Source organism: Octodon degus, unplaced genomic scaffold, assembly GCF_000260255.1.
Source record: "Octodon degus isolate 3935 unplaced genomic scaffold, OctDeg1.0 scaffold00021, whole genome shotgun sequence".
Lineage (NCBI taxonomy): Eukaryota > Metazoa > Chordata > Mammalia > Rodentia > Octodontidae > Octodon > Octodon degus.
The window spans coordinates 6,348,867-6,365,369 of record NW_004524597.1 but is presented as its reverse complement, the minus strand read 5'-3'; the positions used below and the strand labels follow the sequence as shown (position 1 = coordinate 6,365,369).

The window sequence follows — 16,503 nt, the reverse complement described above, 5'->3', positions numbered from 1 at the left end:
ATACCACATGAAATATCATTATATGGAATTGGGGAATAAACCCAGGGCCTTAGCGGTGAGCCCATTTTTCTTTTTCCTTTTCAGACAGTGTCACTAAATTACTTAGTTATCTAGGCTGGGCTCAAATTTGTGATTCTCCTGCCTCAGCCTTTCAGAGCCCTGGAATTATGGGTGTGTACCACCATGTCCCGCTTCTTGTACTATATTTACACTGGACCTTGATGGCCCAGCGGGGGTGGGACCAGTAAGTCCAGAGTTCCCTGGCTCCCTGATACACTTGTCAGCTGATCTATAGAGAAGTAAAGGGCATGGATGGAAAGCAGCATGGGAGAGGGAGCCTCAGGGGTGGGTGGAGGCTCCTTAACAATGTGGAAGCTCCCCAACAGGTCACAGGAGCCAGCTTTCCACCACCCAGTATTCTCCCCAGAGAAACCAAAACAGAACTCCATACTGAAGTTTGTACATAAATGCTCACAGCAGCCTAGTAACAATTGCCAACATGGGCAGCAACCAAATGTTTATCAACTATCAGGTGATCGATGCATAAATTACGGATGGTAAATCCACACAATGGCATACGATTCAGCCACAAGAAGAAATGAAACCCTTGCAGATGCTAAAATGCAGATGAAGCTTGAGACTGTTGTGTCAAAGAGAGAAGGGGCTCAGAAGGTCACATACTGTGTGATTTCATGGGGCCCATCCATCGTGGCAGGAAGTACACTAGTGGCTGTCTGGGCTGAAGGCCGTGGGAGGAAGAGGGAGGCAGGAAGTGGTGATGGAAATGGGGTTTTTTGGTGGGTTGATGAAAATGCTCCCAACTTGCTTGTGGTAATGGTTGCCCAACTCTGTGAATACATGGAAGACCATTAAATTGTTTGAATTAAATGAATGACTTATATGGCCTGTGAACTCTATTTTAATTAAATCGTTATACTAAAAATAAAGTCCTGGAGCTGGTGAGATAGCTCAGTGGTCTAAAGTGCCTGCTTAGGAAAGCTTAGGCAAGCTTAGGCAGTTGCTGGGACCACAGTTTGATCCCTGGCACCACATGCCATGCGGGCCCCGCCCCCATGGTGGGCTAAGCGAGCCACACACACACAAAATAAATAAATATGAAATAAAATAAAGTCCTTCTTGACAACTCATTCTGATGGAGAGCTCTGGGGTGGGTGTATTACACAAGAAGAGAAGGAAGGAAAGCATTTCAAAGTGGAAACAGCATTGTAAGGTCCCTGAGGTCAAAGGGACAGCAGATCTGAGGGACTTGCAAGAGGTAGATGTGGATGCAGCCTGGACAGCAAGTGAAAATTTCCGGAAATGAGGCTGGGGCTGGGCCAGAGCTGGGCTAGGTGGGGATTCTTATTAATGTACGGGGATGCCCTGCTGCTGCAGTCACCTCGGGCAGCCCCGTGAGCCTCCCATTGTTCCAGCTTCCTGGCTAGTGACAGCACAGACATCACTGGATGAAATGGGACAGTGCTTGTTCAGAGAAGGTGGTTCATATCCTTGTTCAGGTGCAGGGTCCTGAGGAGCCAGGGAGGATGACTGAGTTGCTTGGATGCAGTTCTTCCTGTGTGGTAGCACAGGGAGGACAGAGGGCCCAGGTAGGAGACTTCGAGTCACGCAGCTGGAGAAGACCAGGACGTGGTCTATGATGGTGGCAGTCGAGTGGGTTTGAGAGCCAATGAGGAAGTGAGGCCATCAGGATGTGGCTGCTGAACATGGCAGGGGGCCTTGATGTGTGTGTGTGTGAGACAGAGATGAAACACAAGGCTGGGAACACACTGCCAGGTAGACCCCGCGGTCTAAGATGACCTCTCTTGCAAAAAGCGGCATTTGCAGTTATGATGGAGATGTCTAGACTTCCAAACGCTGCTTGCAGTGCGTGCCTGTGCAGCCAGCAACCTCCTCACCCCAAGTCCTGAGTGTACTAATTTCTGGTTTTAATTTGTCATAGAGGGATGTCCATTTGCTTTTGTGACAAGTGCAGAATGCCACCAGGAAGGCCCATTATAACAATCTGGATTGCTGGAGGGGAGTTAAATCTGTTCCGATTGGCACCGGTGTTATTATTTTGGTCTAAGCCCATTTGTGGCCTGCGGCTAAAGGACCATTGGCTGCTTTTATTTGAAAGACCCCAGCAGTGAGTACATGGGGCATTTGCAGCCGAACCCCCTTGGTGCAGAGGACAAAGTTAAGGAGCGCCTCTGCTATTTTTCCCCAGATTTGGCAGAAATGTTGCTGGGAGCTTTGCCACTGATTTCTTGGATTTAATATTGCTGCAGAAAGCCTTCACTGTCGCCGACACTCAGGCATGTTATTAAGCCACAGCTCCAGTGTGGGCTGTGATTTGTTTTTCCTGTGAGTGACATGACCATATTTTCCATTAAAACCCGATGCAAATAGGTGTGGGAGTGCCAACACTCCGTCACTTGCCCTGACTGGGAGGGAAGTCAGCTGGGGTGACTCTACTTTGATATTCTTATCAGAGATGTTTTCAAAAGCTCTTCCTTTCTTGAATTAACTCTCACTTGTCCCATGTCGACTTAGAGCGGGGCTTTGGGTTTTCTGGAGGTGGGAAGTCACATTTAGAATGGCATTTGTAAAGTCAACTTGGGCCCAGGACTGAGATCAAGTCACGATCTTGTGACTGGTCTCTTTATATATATCAGGGACAAGTTTTATTTCTCTCAGGGACCTGGGGAACTCCATGAAACACATCATCTATATGAGGATCAAGAGGGGCTAAGATGCGCTACCCTGTGCCCACAGAGTGGCTGCTCTACCCACCCTCATTGTGTAGGACACTCACACATAGACACCACCCATGAAACAGCCCTCCATTCCCTGGCTGCCTTACTTTACCCAGGTGAACTATGTCCATTGCCTACACCAGTGAGTCTCAACCTTTACCGTCCTCAGAATCCCTGTGCTGGTAACAAATTGTGTATGAACTTTTCAGCTACAGAATGTTTACACGGTTCCTCCACACCGTGTGTGCTGTAGAACCTCATGGCTGAATAATGTCCATTGTAGGGATCCACCATATGTGGTTATCTCGCTATCTAGTGATGGCTATTGGAGCTGTGGCCACCTTTTGACCATTGTCTATATTATGCGGTCCCATTTCTATGAGCTGTCTACAAGAGACTGATCTGTAGTGACAGAAGCAGATGAGTGATCTCTAGGGTAGGGGAAAAAGAAGTGGAGGAGCATGCCTGAGAAGTAAAGGCTTTCTTTTGGGGTGATGGAAATGTTTCAGAACTGGAGGGAGTTGATGGATGCACAACATAATGAATGTACTTAATGCCACTGATTTATATACATCCAGTTATTTATTTATTTATTTATTTTTCAGAACTGGGGATTGAACTCAGGCCCTTGCACTTGCCAGGGAAGTGCTTGTTCCACTGAGCCATCTCCCCAGCCCCGTATACATCCAAATTTTGCGCTATATGAATTTTATCTCAATGAAAAGGTACTGATGATCATTCTGTCTCTGGAGATTCCAGGGTGACTGGTTGGAGTGCTGAACCTGGCACTGGGGTAATAGACTTCCTTTAGGTGATCCTGGGGCTGGGGCTGGTGATCTATGGACCAGACCCATTCACATTTTACTTATGTTTTCTCCTGGTCTCAAGTATGGCTAAGCCCTTCTGTTCTTTGGGGGATAATTTTCACAATGCATTCTGAAGAACAACAGTAGCAGAGCATCCAAGAATGCTTACAAATGGTGGCTCCCCTGTGTTCACTTTGGATTTACTCCGAGTCTTTCTTATGTGAGGGGCAGGACTATACTTGCCTAGAAAATGCTCCAGAGGATGAACGTATGGACGGTGATCTGGGAATTGCTTCTTCAAACTCTTGGATTCCCCCTTATTCACAGTTGGGCTCCTTGTGGTAGCCACTGGGCTGTCCTCCTGCAGATGCGGTGTACTGTGGAGCAAGATGGCTGGTCCTTCCCTAGGGTCTCAGCAAGGCAGGGAAGTCCACAGTGCCAGTCATTCATCCAAAACATGGCATAGGAACCTGGGTCACATATTCAACACATTTCCTGGGAGCTCTTAGATAGGAAGAGAACCATGCCCACTGCCCTGGCATAACTTAATTCTAGGACAGGTCTCCCTGGGAAGGCTGGAGCACAACTCTGAAATCAGGTCCCAATCCAAATCTCACTTCAGTCTTGGTTATATGAATGGTATGAGCCCTACTTTCTATATTGGTTGGTTTTTAAAAAAAACTTATTTATTTATTTATTTTCTACAGGGTCTATAGTGTTTCACTATACAGATCAGACTCATAGTGATCCTCCTGTTTCAGCCTCCCAAGTGCTGAGATTATAGGTACATGCCACCACTCCCAGTCTCAGTTGCCATCTCAGTGTACCCTGGGTAGGTTGGGGGACTGGCATGGCATGCGGGGGGTCAAACCTTGGTCACTGAGCCTGCCTAAGCAGATGCTTTAGTCCACTGAGCTATCTGGTCAGCCACATATTCATTGTTAATTGCATGTAACAGTGCTACTGCAAACTCAGTGGGTCAACATAGCACACATTTATTATCACCAGTGTCTGTGGATCAGGAGTTCAGGCATGGCTAGGCTGGGTGCACTTCGAGACAAGGCTTGGTTCCGTCTGGAGGCAGTGCTGTTGAGTCTGCTTCTGAGCTCTTGTAGTTGTCAGCTATGTTCAGTTCTTTTGCAGGCTGCAGACACTGGGCTTCTGACTGACAGAGGTGCTCTGAGGCCCATGGGGACCTTGAGTACAGCTTGTAACACAGCAGCCAACGCCTCTTAAGCTAGTGAGATGTCTCTTGACAAGGCCAGTTCACATCAGTGCCTAGCACGACCTCAAGCATCGTGTGTACTCTTGGTGAGAGCCAGGTGATGGTTCCCACCCACATACAAGGAGGGCATGTTATGGGGTATGAGGACCGGGAGGTGGGATTCTGGCTACTGTAGTTTTCTGTGAATAAAAGGAGGGCCACTCTGCTTCCTACCTCACAGGACTAAAGATGAAATGAGAGAGCTCATGAAAAGCACCTAGCAGGGGGTGAGGGCTTAATAAATTTTAGTTCACTGTGATTTATTATTTATTACTGCCATCACTGTTATCATCCCTAATGTTGTTATCAGGCCTTGCTGTGCTGTGCTCAGTTCTCTTGGTGATGGCAGACACCTTCTGCTGGCATTCCAGCTCCTCCTGGGCTGTTCTCACAGACACAGCCTGTTTTGTCTTAGCGATCTGGACCTTAAGTCCCTCATCCAACTTGACCGGTCTGAAGCATGCTGAGTGCTAGCATTGGGGGTGACTTTGCATACAAAGCAATATCTTTGCCCAAATTGGGAGTATTTTTGGGGTGGCCTCTGTCCCTACTGGCCTCTGATGACTTTGTTCTCTTTTCCAGTTGGAATTCTTGGCTCAAGGACCTGTTGCTCAAGACAGGTTCTTTTCCTGTCCCAATACACTGCATCCCGACTGTGTTCCACTTTACCTTCTGAGAAAGGTCTAAAAACCTGGAATCCACCAAGTCTGCTTATTGGACAAAGATGTTACTCTTTGGGCACAGTATGTTGTGTTAGGTTTGGGGGATTTGAAAGAATCGGCAAAATGCTGGGTGTGTGGCTGAGGGGTAGCTGGGTTCAATCTTTGCCACCTAAAAATATCTATAGACATATCTCTGGTTCTTAGGGAACTTGTAGTTCAGTAGAGGGCTTTGGATTTGAGGCCAGTGTTGCTCAGTTTGAGACAGATGTTGCTTGTTATGAAAAGGGGAATTTTTTTGGGGCCATGAGCTGATTGTAGGTACCACCATGGGTTGGGCTTAAGTGGTATTTTAGTTCCATTGCGATGATGTTATTTCCTCTTGTGATTCTCTCTCATCTTCATGACTATGTGTAGAACAAAGTCTGAGAGGTGCTAATGTGTTTTAGACACCTTGGATTCTCTCCTCTCGGCACAAAGACTGGTACAGCTGCCTCACCTCTTTTGTAGGTAGCAGAGTCTCTAGAGTCTAATACCATTGTTTTGTTGTTATTGGAGTTCTTTTTCCACAGTCATGGCTATACACAATGAATGCTTTAACAAGAAATTATTTAGGTTAAAAAAAAAGCAAGGGAAGAGCTACCTTAAAAAGAAGGCAGATGCATTTTTCACATCTATTGATAGTGCTGGGTCCAAGGATGGGTTAAGAAAATCTGGAAGCTAGGCGTGGTGGTGTGCACCTGCAAGGACAGCACTTTGGGAGGCTGAGGCACGAGGTTCCATATTTGACCTCAGCCTAGGCAATTTAACAAGACCCTGCCTCAAAATACAAAACAAAGAGGGGTGGGGATGTGGATGTAGCACAGTGTAAAGGTCCTGTACTCAAAGATGTTTTTCTAATTACTGCATGTTGGGTAAAATAGAATAAAACCTGTTTGAATAAAACATGTAATAGGCAGCTGGTTTGTAACCTCAGTAGTGAGAAGTATAATAAGACAGTGTATTAAACTTTGAAGCAATAGTAAGACCAAATCTTGGAGGAGTGTTAGGGGCAAATACATTTTAAAATGATGGTTTAGATTTCTAGAATGCGCAAAAATAGACTTTCTTTACTTCTCTGTGGGAGTCTGGTCGTTCACAACTTGGCTGGGAACATTCATGAGGAGACGAGCTGCACTGTATGCCAGGGGTTGGCTTGTTGGGAGAAGTACTGCCAGGGAACAAGGCAGAAGGAAAATGAGCATGTCTCTGAAATTGAGGAAAAATTCAAAAATTTTCAGAGTGTGTACTGGACTGAGTTTGAGAAAGGCAGCATTGTATGATCTATGTGAGGGTTACAAAATATAATAAAATACATGGCTCCTGAGTGCTCAGCCCAATGAGTTTTGACAGTTGTGTACACACATGTAACCATCATGCCAAACTAAATTTAGAAGACTCTCACTGCGCTGGAAAAATCTCTGGTGATCCTTTCATGCAATTCTGTCACACACCCCGCACCCTGGGGGCAGCCAGTGTTCTAATTGCCATCACTGTAGATTAAATCCCTTAGTTCTTGGGCTTTGTAGGATTGGAGTTGTTTAATAAATGCTTTGTGCCTGACTTTTTCCACTCAACAAAAGTTTTAGAGATAGATTCAGAATGTGAGGATCAGTGGCTCTTTTTTTAAATTGACTTTTTATTGTAAGCAGTGACCTATTATTGTAGGCACATGCTATCATTTGTTTACTTGTCCACCAGGTATTGGGCTTTTGTTCCCAGTGTTTGGTTTTTATGAGTAAAACTTATATGAGTAATTATTCACAAATATGTATGCACATATAGTCTCTTTCTCCTCGGTAAATTCACAGGAGTAGAAAAACTGGGCCATAAGATTAATAGTTCCTTAGCTCATTGATTTGACTTTTTTTGTGTGTGAAAATATTTGACTATGTTGGCTTATTTCTGAATTCTCTAATTTGTTCTTTTGATATTCATCCCAATTCTATGCTACCTTGGTAACTATGGCTTTCTGTGAAGGCTTGAAATCCAGTGGCTCCAAGTCCTTCAACTTTGTTCTCTTTTTTTGAAATTGTTTTGGCTATTCTCGTTTGCTTACATTTAAATATCAATTTTAGAATCATATTGAGTTTTATGAAAAACTGTTGAGATTGTGTTTGAGATGAATATATAAATAGTTTGAGGAAGAACTAATATAATAATATTAAATCTTTGAATCTAGGAATGTGTTTCATCCATTCATTTACTTATGTCATCTTAAGGTAATTTTCTGTGTAGAGGCTTTATAAATATTTATTTTGATTTAGTCTTAGTTATTTTGATACTTAGAAGACATTATTGTTTTATAAGTTTATTTTCCAATCATCAATTGCTAGTATACAAATATTGCATTGATTTTTTCACAGTACATAATTCTTTTTAAAATTAAAAAATATTTTTTTAAAGACAGTAAAAAAAAAAAAAGAAAAAAATGATACAGAATTTCACTAAACTAAATGATAGGAATTCAACAATGGCTGTTATATTGCGTATTGTTTTCAAATTAGTTGTTCAGATTACCAGATAGAAGTGTGCAAAATTGGTCAAAAAATTAAAATAAGAAAGGAAAAAACCTACCCATATATGTAAATGTGTAAGAACCTGAAGGAGTAAATAATCCTAAAGGTACAATAGATACTGTGAAAAGGTAAGAAACTGTTCAAAGGGAAGGAGCAATGGGGATGGGGGAAAGGAAAAAAGAAAGAAGGGGAAAAATATACATGATAGCTTGGATAATTGTACTATTGATTTCTACTGGTGTACTGTAAGTTAATGCTTAAATGCAATAGATTTTTATATACTGTTTTTGTATTTAGAAATATTGCTAGTTCACTTATTTTTGGTGAGATTTTCTTGTATTCTTGAGTTTTCTGATTATACACAATCATATCATTTGCAAATAATGATAGTTTCACTTCTTTCTTTGTGGTTATTTGCCTTTAGTTCTTTTCTTACCTTATCGAACTAACCAGAATTTCAATAAAACTTTACATAGAATTGGTGATAATGATAACAATAGATGTCCTTGGTTTATTCCTCATCTTAACGGAAGATTGCTCCTCATTTATCCCACGGAAGTTAGAATGGTTCAGTGTATGAAAATCAATAAACATAATATATTACATAAACAGAAGCAAAAAAAAATCACATAGTCATCTTGATAGATGCAGAAAAAGCCTTTGGCAAAATCCAACATTCATTTATGATAAAAACTCTGGAGAAAATAGGCATGAAAACACCTATCTCAACCCGATAAAAGGCATTTGTGATAAACCTACTGCCAACATCATATTAAATGGAGAAAAGCTGAAGGCTTTCCTTCTAAAATCAGGAACAAGGGGCTGGGGAGATGGCTCAGTGGAATAAGTGCTTCCCTGGCAAGCGCAAGGGCCTGAGTTCAATCCCTGGTTCCACACACACACACACACACACACACACACACACAAAGGAACAAGACAGGGTGTTGTCCACTGTTAATACTCCTGTTCAGTACAGCACTTGAAACATTAACCAAGAGTAATCAGTGGAGAGAAATAAAAGGGATATGCATATGAAAAGAAGAGGTTAAATTGTTACTTTCAGATAACACAATCTTTTACATAGAAGATCCAAAAAGTTTTACCTAGTAACTCCTAGCATTAATAACCAAATCCATCAATGTAGCAGGATACAAAGTGAATGCACAAAAATGAACACACCAAGAAAGTCATTGGGAAAATAATACCATTATTTGAGAAAAGTTAAATACTTAGGAACTGACCTAACCAAGGAAGTGGAAGACTTCTGTAACAAATACTATAGTACTCTGAAAAAGGAGATCAAAAAAGATATCAGGGAATGGAAAGATACCATGTTCCTGGATAGGCAGAGCCAATATTGTAAAAAATGGTCATACTTTCAAAACTGATACATAGATTTAATGAAACCCCAATCAAAATACCAGCAGCATTTAAAAAAAAACTTGGAAAAACTGTTTTAAGATTCATATGGAACTAGAAGAGACGCAGAAGAGCAAAATCAATTATGGACAACAGAAACAAAGCAGGAGGTATCACAACCTTGCATTTCAAGTTATGCCATAAAACTACAGCGATAAAAGCAGCATGATCCCGGCATAAAAACAGACATGTAGATTAATGAAACAGAGTAGAAAATGAAGAAACAACTCCAAGCACATTAAGTCATCTAGTCTTTGAGAAAGGGGCCAAAAACATGCTAGAAGAAAGATAACCTCTTTAACAAATAGTGCTGGGAAAATGGGTTCCACACATGCAGAAGATTGAATCTAGACTTATATCTTTTTTTTTTTTTTTTTGCAGAACCAGGGATTGAACTCGGCCCCTTGCACTTACCAGGGAAGCACTTATTCTACTGAGCCATCTCCCCAGCCCCCTAGACTTATATCTATAACCATGCACCAACATATAATAAAAATGGATCAAAGACATAGGTACAGAAACAGCAACATTTAATCTCCTGAAAATAAAATAGGTAACACTCTTGAAGACAGACCCAGGAAAAGACTTTCTAAATAGAACCTCAATTGCACAAGAAATAACATCAAGAATCAGTGAATAAAAAAAAAAAAAAAGAATCAGTGAATGGGATTGTATCAAGTTAATTATATCAAATAAAACCTGAAATTGTATTAAATTAAAAAGTTTTGCACAGAAAAGGAAATATTTAATGAAGAGACAACCTACAGAATGGGAACAATTTTTACTAGGTATTCCTCTGTTATGGTTTGGGTCTAGATGTCCGTCCAAAGCCTCATGCAGTCATAGGGCTTTTTAAGAGGTAGCTGAATTTAGAGTGTGGGATTGATTCATAATGTAATTCTGGGATCAAGGGTGCTGAGATTAAGGGTGTGAGTGCTACACTCACCCTAGGGTGGGTACCTGCATACACTATAAGGGACAGAAAGAGGCTTGTTCTCTGTCGTCTGTGTCTGTCTTGTTGCTTTTGCTGTCTTTGGCCATTGTGAACTGTGCCCTTCTGCCACGTGCCACTCTGCCTTAGAGACAGCTGATTATGGACTGAAAACTCTACCAACTGTGAGCTAAGTAAACCCTTTCCTCTTTAACTTTGGGTGTCAGATATTTTATCCCAGCAACAAGAGAAATGTAACTAAGACATCCTCTGACGGAGGACTAACATCTGGAATTTATAAAAAATTAAAAGCATATCAGGTCTACCAAAATAAAAGGCCTACTCAGCAAATGGGCAACTTAATTGAGAATAAACCTGTCTCAGAAGAAGTACAAATGATCAATAAAAACACTAAAAAAAGACTGAACATCTCATAAGTGAATGCAAATTAAAACAACATTGTTGGTGAGAATGTAAGCTAGTGCACCATCATAAAATCAGTATGGGGATTTCTTCAAGAACTAAAATTAGAAATTCCATATGACCCAGCTATCAAATTCAATATGACCCTTTCTAGGTATCTTCCTCAAAGAGTTAAAAATATACCACAGCGATACATGCAAATCAGTGTTTATAGCATCACAATTCATGATTCCTGAATTTTGGAAGCAGCCTATATATCCATCAATAAATGATTGGATAAAGAAAATGTGGTATCTATACACAATGGAATGTTGCTTGACCATAAAGAAGGTCAAACTCAAGACATTTGCAGGAAAACGGATGCACCTGGAAAATATAATACTGAGTGAAATAAGTCAGACATAAATTTAAATACAATATAGTATCTCATTTGAGTAAGGCAAAATATGAAAAAGAGTATAAAAAGAATGGCTAAAAGTAGACAAGGGGCTAGATTCTTTGCAAATGGGAAGGAGTCCAGGAGACCAAAGGCAAGGGGAAGGGAGGAAGGGGACATAAGTAGAATAAAGACATGTCCTGTATAGGAACCTTATAACACTCATGAAGGTAGACATTGCAAGCTGTAACACAAGATAAGATTAATAGTGTCCTACCTCTGACAAAACTAAACAAAAAAAGGGGATACAAATGAATAACCATTTTGTATCTGTATATACAGAATAGTTAGAATAGACATACAGCTACTTTTTCTTAATTCAATGAGAAGAAAGATTTGTACTAATAGTGTTTGGACAGGATATCATGTCTACATCTTGTACTATGAATAACCACTATGAAGACAACAATATGCAATGTATTAATTATTGTAACTGTCCTATTGACCTGTTCTGAAACTGTCTCATTGCCATTTGTTTCTCAATGAAATTAATTATAAAAATAAAATAAATTTCTGTGTTAAAAAAAAGATTAATAGTATCAACAAGAATAAGAATGGGACTTCTGGTAGCAGTGCTTAGTGAGCGGCAGAGACAAGATGGGTCAAAGTGTGAGTGGTGGCCATGGTCCTGGAGGTGGTAAGAAGGATGACAAGAATAACAAAAAGAAATATGAACGTCCTGTACCAACTAGAGTGAGGAAAAAGAAGAAGAAAACAAAAGGACCGGATGCTGCTAGCAAACTGCCACTGGTGACATCTCACACTCAGTGCTGTTTAAAACTACTCAAGTTAGAGAGAATTAAAGACTATCTTCTCATGGAAGAAGAATTTATTAGATATCAGGAACAAATGAAACCATTAGAAGAAAAGCAAGAGGAGGAAAGGTCAAAAGTAGATGATCTAAGGGAGACCCCAATGTCAGTAGGAACCTTAGAAGAGATCATTGATGACAATCATGCCATCGTGTCTGCATCTGTGGGCTCAGAACACTATGTAAGCATCCTTTCATTTGTGAACAAGGATCTGCTGGAACCAGGATGCTCAGTCCTACTCAAACACAAGGTGCATGCTGTGATCAGAGTGCTGATGGATGACACATCCTCTGGTCACAGTGATGAAGGAGGAAAAGGCTTCCCAGGAAATCTATGCTGACATTGGTTAGCTGGACAACCAAATCCAGGAACTAAAGGAATCTGTGGAGCTTCTTCTCACTCATCCTGAATACTATGAAGAGATGGGTATAAAGCCCTCTAAGGGGGTCATTTTTATGGTCCACCTGGCACAGGTAAAACCTTGTTAGCCAAAATAGTAGCAAGCCAAACTTCAGCCACTTTCTTGAGAGTGATTGGCTCTGAACTTATTCAGAAGTACCTGGGCGATGGGCCCAAACTTGTATGGGAATTATTTCAAGTTGCTGAAGAACATGCACTATCCATCATGTTTATTGATGAAATTGATGCCAGTGGGACGAAAAGATATGATTTAAACTCTGGAGGTGAGAAATTCAGCGAACAGTGTTGGAACCGTTGAACCAGTTGGACAGATTTGACTCATGGGGAAATGTGAGAGTTATCATGCCCACAAACCGAATAGAAACTTTTGGCCCAGTGCTGATCAGACCAGAGTGCATTGACAGGAAGATCGAGTTCCTCTTGCCTGATGAAAGGACCAAGAAGTGCATCTTTCAGATTCATAACAGCAGAATGATGCTGGCTGATGATGTAACCCTCGACACCTGATCATGGCAAAGGATGACCTCTCTGGTGCTGATATCAAGGCAATCTGTACAGAAGCTGGTCTGGTGGCATTGAGAGAATGTAGAATGAAAGTAACAAATGAAGACTTCAAGAAATCTAAAGAATATGTTCTTTATAAGAAACAGGAAGGTACCCCTGAGGGGCTGTATCTGTAGTGAACCACAGCTGCCTTCAGGCAAGTGGTTGGGACTTTGCTCAACCCTTGGGAAGGAGGAGATTTGGGAAGGTGCCCTGAGAGAGATTGTTGATTTTTATTGGTAATATGGCATGTCTTTTCCAGTAGGACATATAGGATGCCTAATGGACAGTCTTTGTCTGTGGTCATGTGCTACTTGCTCTCTGCTTCCCAATAAAATGTGCTCCCCCTCACAAAAAAAAAAAAAAAAAAAAAAAAGAATAAGAATGGGCAAGGAGATTTAGAGGAGAAGGAACAGAGATGGAAGGGAAAACAAAGGGGATTAAAAAAAACAAGCTGTATTATGCATATGTGACAACTCTCCAAGATGATTGTAAGTTGCATGTACCACAAACATGTAATAAAAAGTCGAGATTCTATTTTACTCTGTATCATCAAAGAATCAAACAATAACAAATGCTGGTGAGACTGGGTAGGGTGGGGAAAACCACTATGGATATCAGAAAGGATAGTCCTCAAAAGACTAAAACTAAAGATTTGATTTGACTTTTACAGGTTTCTTCCTGAAAGAGCGAAAGACATCATACCACAGTGATACATTCATACTCATGTTTATAATAGCAGAAATCTAACAGGATAAATTTGACTCATTTGTAGGAAAATGGATGTGCCTTGACACCTCAATGTAAAGTGAATCAAATCAGACACACAAACTTAAATATCATAAATTCTCTTATATAAGAAATCCGAGGAATAAATAATTTTAAACAACAACAATGGACTCCAGAAAAGAGGGATATAGATCCTTTGCAAATGGGAGAGAGAGCTGAAGATGGACGGAAAGTGGAAGTAAGGAGGGGAAAATAAAAAGAATTAAGATAGCTATGTAGATGTACTGAACAGTATGTACTACAAACATATACTAACAAAAATATTAGAGAACAAAAATATCATGCCAGCCATAGGCATTTTCTCTACTAGATACTCTTCATCAGATTGAAAAATTTTCTATTTGTAATTTGCTGAGAGTTTAAAAAGCATGCACAGCTGTTAAATTTTGTCAAATATTTTTCCTACATCAGTTGAGAAAATGGTTGGATTTTTTACCTTTTTCATGTGTTGACTTACTCAAATTGCTTTTTTGAATAATGAACCAATTTTGCATTCCTGAAGTGAATCTCATTTCTTCAGGTTGTAGTCCCTCTTTATGTACTGCTGGATTTGATCTGCAAATATTTTACAAAGGAGTTTTGCATCAATTCTCCTGAAGACTCTTGGTTCATGATTTCTTCTTGAATGTGAATGCATTAGCTTTTTGAGCTTGAAGTGTTCCTATTTCTATTATTTTATGAAATAATTTAAATAATACATTTTTATTTCTTAAATGTTTGATAGAAACTACCAGCAAGGACATTTGGGGTTGGGCTTTTGTTCATGGAAAACATTAAATTATGAATTTAATTTATTGAATAAATGTAAGGCTATTTATGTTTCCTACTTCCTTTCCTTTCCTTTTTAGTACTTAGTTCTTTTTTTTTGTTGCCAATTCAGACCACCTGGGAGGTGGGGCTGGTGTGGCATGTGGTGCTGGGGATCAACTTGCGGTCCCTGCATACTTGCCTAAGCTTGTCTAAGCAGGTACTTTAGACCGCTGAGCTATCTCACTGGCCCAGAACTTTGTGTTTTTCAAAGGATTTGTCCATTTCATTTTGATTGTTGAATTTATTGGCAAAATGCTTTTCATTTTGTCTTCTCATTACCCTTTGAGCATCTGTGTGATCTGTAATGATGTCCCTTCTTTGATTTGTGATACTGGTAACTTATTTTGTTGCTCTTTTTCTTGATCCTTCTTGCTAGGTTTGTTTGTGGGAAACAGCTACTAAGACGAATCCCAATTGTTTCTACTTCCCCTTCACCCTTTTTGTGAGTCCCAGGGATTGAACCTAGGACCTTCACTCTGAGCAACATTCCCAGGTCCCCTACCCTTTTTAAAATTACTTATTTATTTAAATTTTTATTTATTTTTATTCTTCTTATTTTTTTTAACTTTCCCTTTTTTTAAAAACAAAAAAAAATTGAGGATGGAATCTTGCTAAATTGATATACTGACCAGGCTGGAGTCAAACTTGTGATCCTCCTGCCTTAATTTGTCAGTGTGGTGGGATCACAAGTATGCATCACCATGCCCGACTTATCTCTACTTATTGACATCCACATGCTGGTGTAATTAATCCTCTTCTCTTGAATATGGATTGAACCTAATCACTCACATCTAATGACTAGGTGTATATGGGGAAAGCGATACACATCACTTGAAATCAATTTTGTGAAAAGACTTTTCCTTTCGGGTTTTCTTTTCTTATTCTCTCACTTGCTTGTCCTGATGGAACCAGCTACCTTCATGTGGAAGTGGACATGGACTCAGAGCTCCCTATCCAGCGGATCTTGGAGATAACTGCAGCCCACGTTGACACCTTGATTGTAGCCTTTTTGTCGGAGGCAGCTGGATGAGCTGTGCCTGGATCCATGCATACACTCTGTGAAAAGAAGTATTTATTGTTTTATAACACCAAGTGTCATGTATTTTTTGTCATGCAACTGCTGTTAGCTAGTACAATGCTGACTGCTTCTATTCATTATTTTAAAGATTAACTTTTGGGTCTTTTGACTGTAGCTCCCTATGTTTTCATTGATTTTATATTTATTTTTATCTTTTTTGTTATGTTTGCTCTGGACCTCTTTTATTCTTCCTTACATAACTTTTTCAGGTTGCAGCTAAGTAATTTATTGTACATTCTTTTATTTTCTGATTTAGGCATTTAAAACAATAAATATGTAAACTAGTGCTGTTTTATGTTCATATCACAAGCTTTATGATATTACATTTCAGTTATTATGTAGCTCAAAATATTTTTTCATTTCTCATGATTTTGTCTTGGTCCATAGAATCAGTTGTTTAATTTCTAAATATGTGATAATTTTCTGGATAACTTATTTGTGTTGATTTCTAATTTAAAAATGTTGTCAGAGAAACTAGCTCTTTGATTTCTGTCTTTTCTAAGTTTAATAAGACGAGCTTTGTAAAATGGCATCATATATGGGTCTATTTAGTGAAGGATCCATGGACACTTAAAAAGATGTGTATTCTGAAGTTTGGGGGATCTGTGATGCTAAAAATATCAACCAGGTCAAATAGGTGATTATTCACATTTTATGTGTCTGCTTTTTTTTTTTTTTCCTAGTTTATCAGTTACTTAGGTGGACTATTAAAATCTTCTACTATGATTAGCAAGTCCATTTCTCCCTCTAAGTCTTTCAATTATTGCTTTCCATCTTTTAGACCTCATTAATTAGGTAC

At 40.0% G+C, this 16,503-nt stretch overlaps 1 pseudogene; it reads left to right on the top strand.

The window, feature by feature from the left end:
• The first annotated feature begins 11,849 nt into the window (after positions 1 to 11,849).
• LOC101560683 lies at positions 11,850 to 13,164 on the top strand (annotated as a pseudogene).
• The last annotated feature ends 3,339 nt before the right edge of the window (positions 13,165 to 16,503 follow it).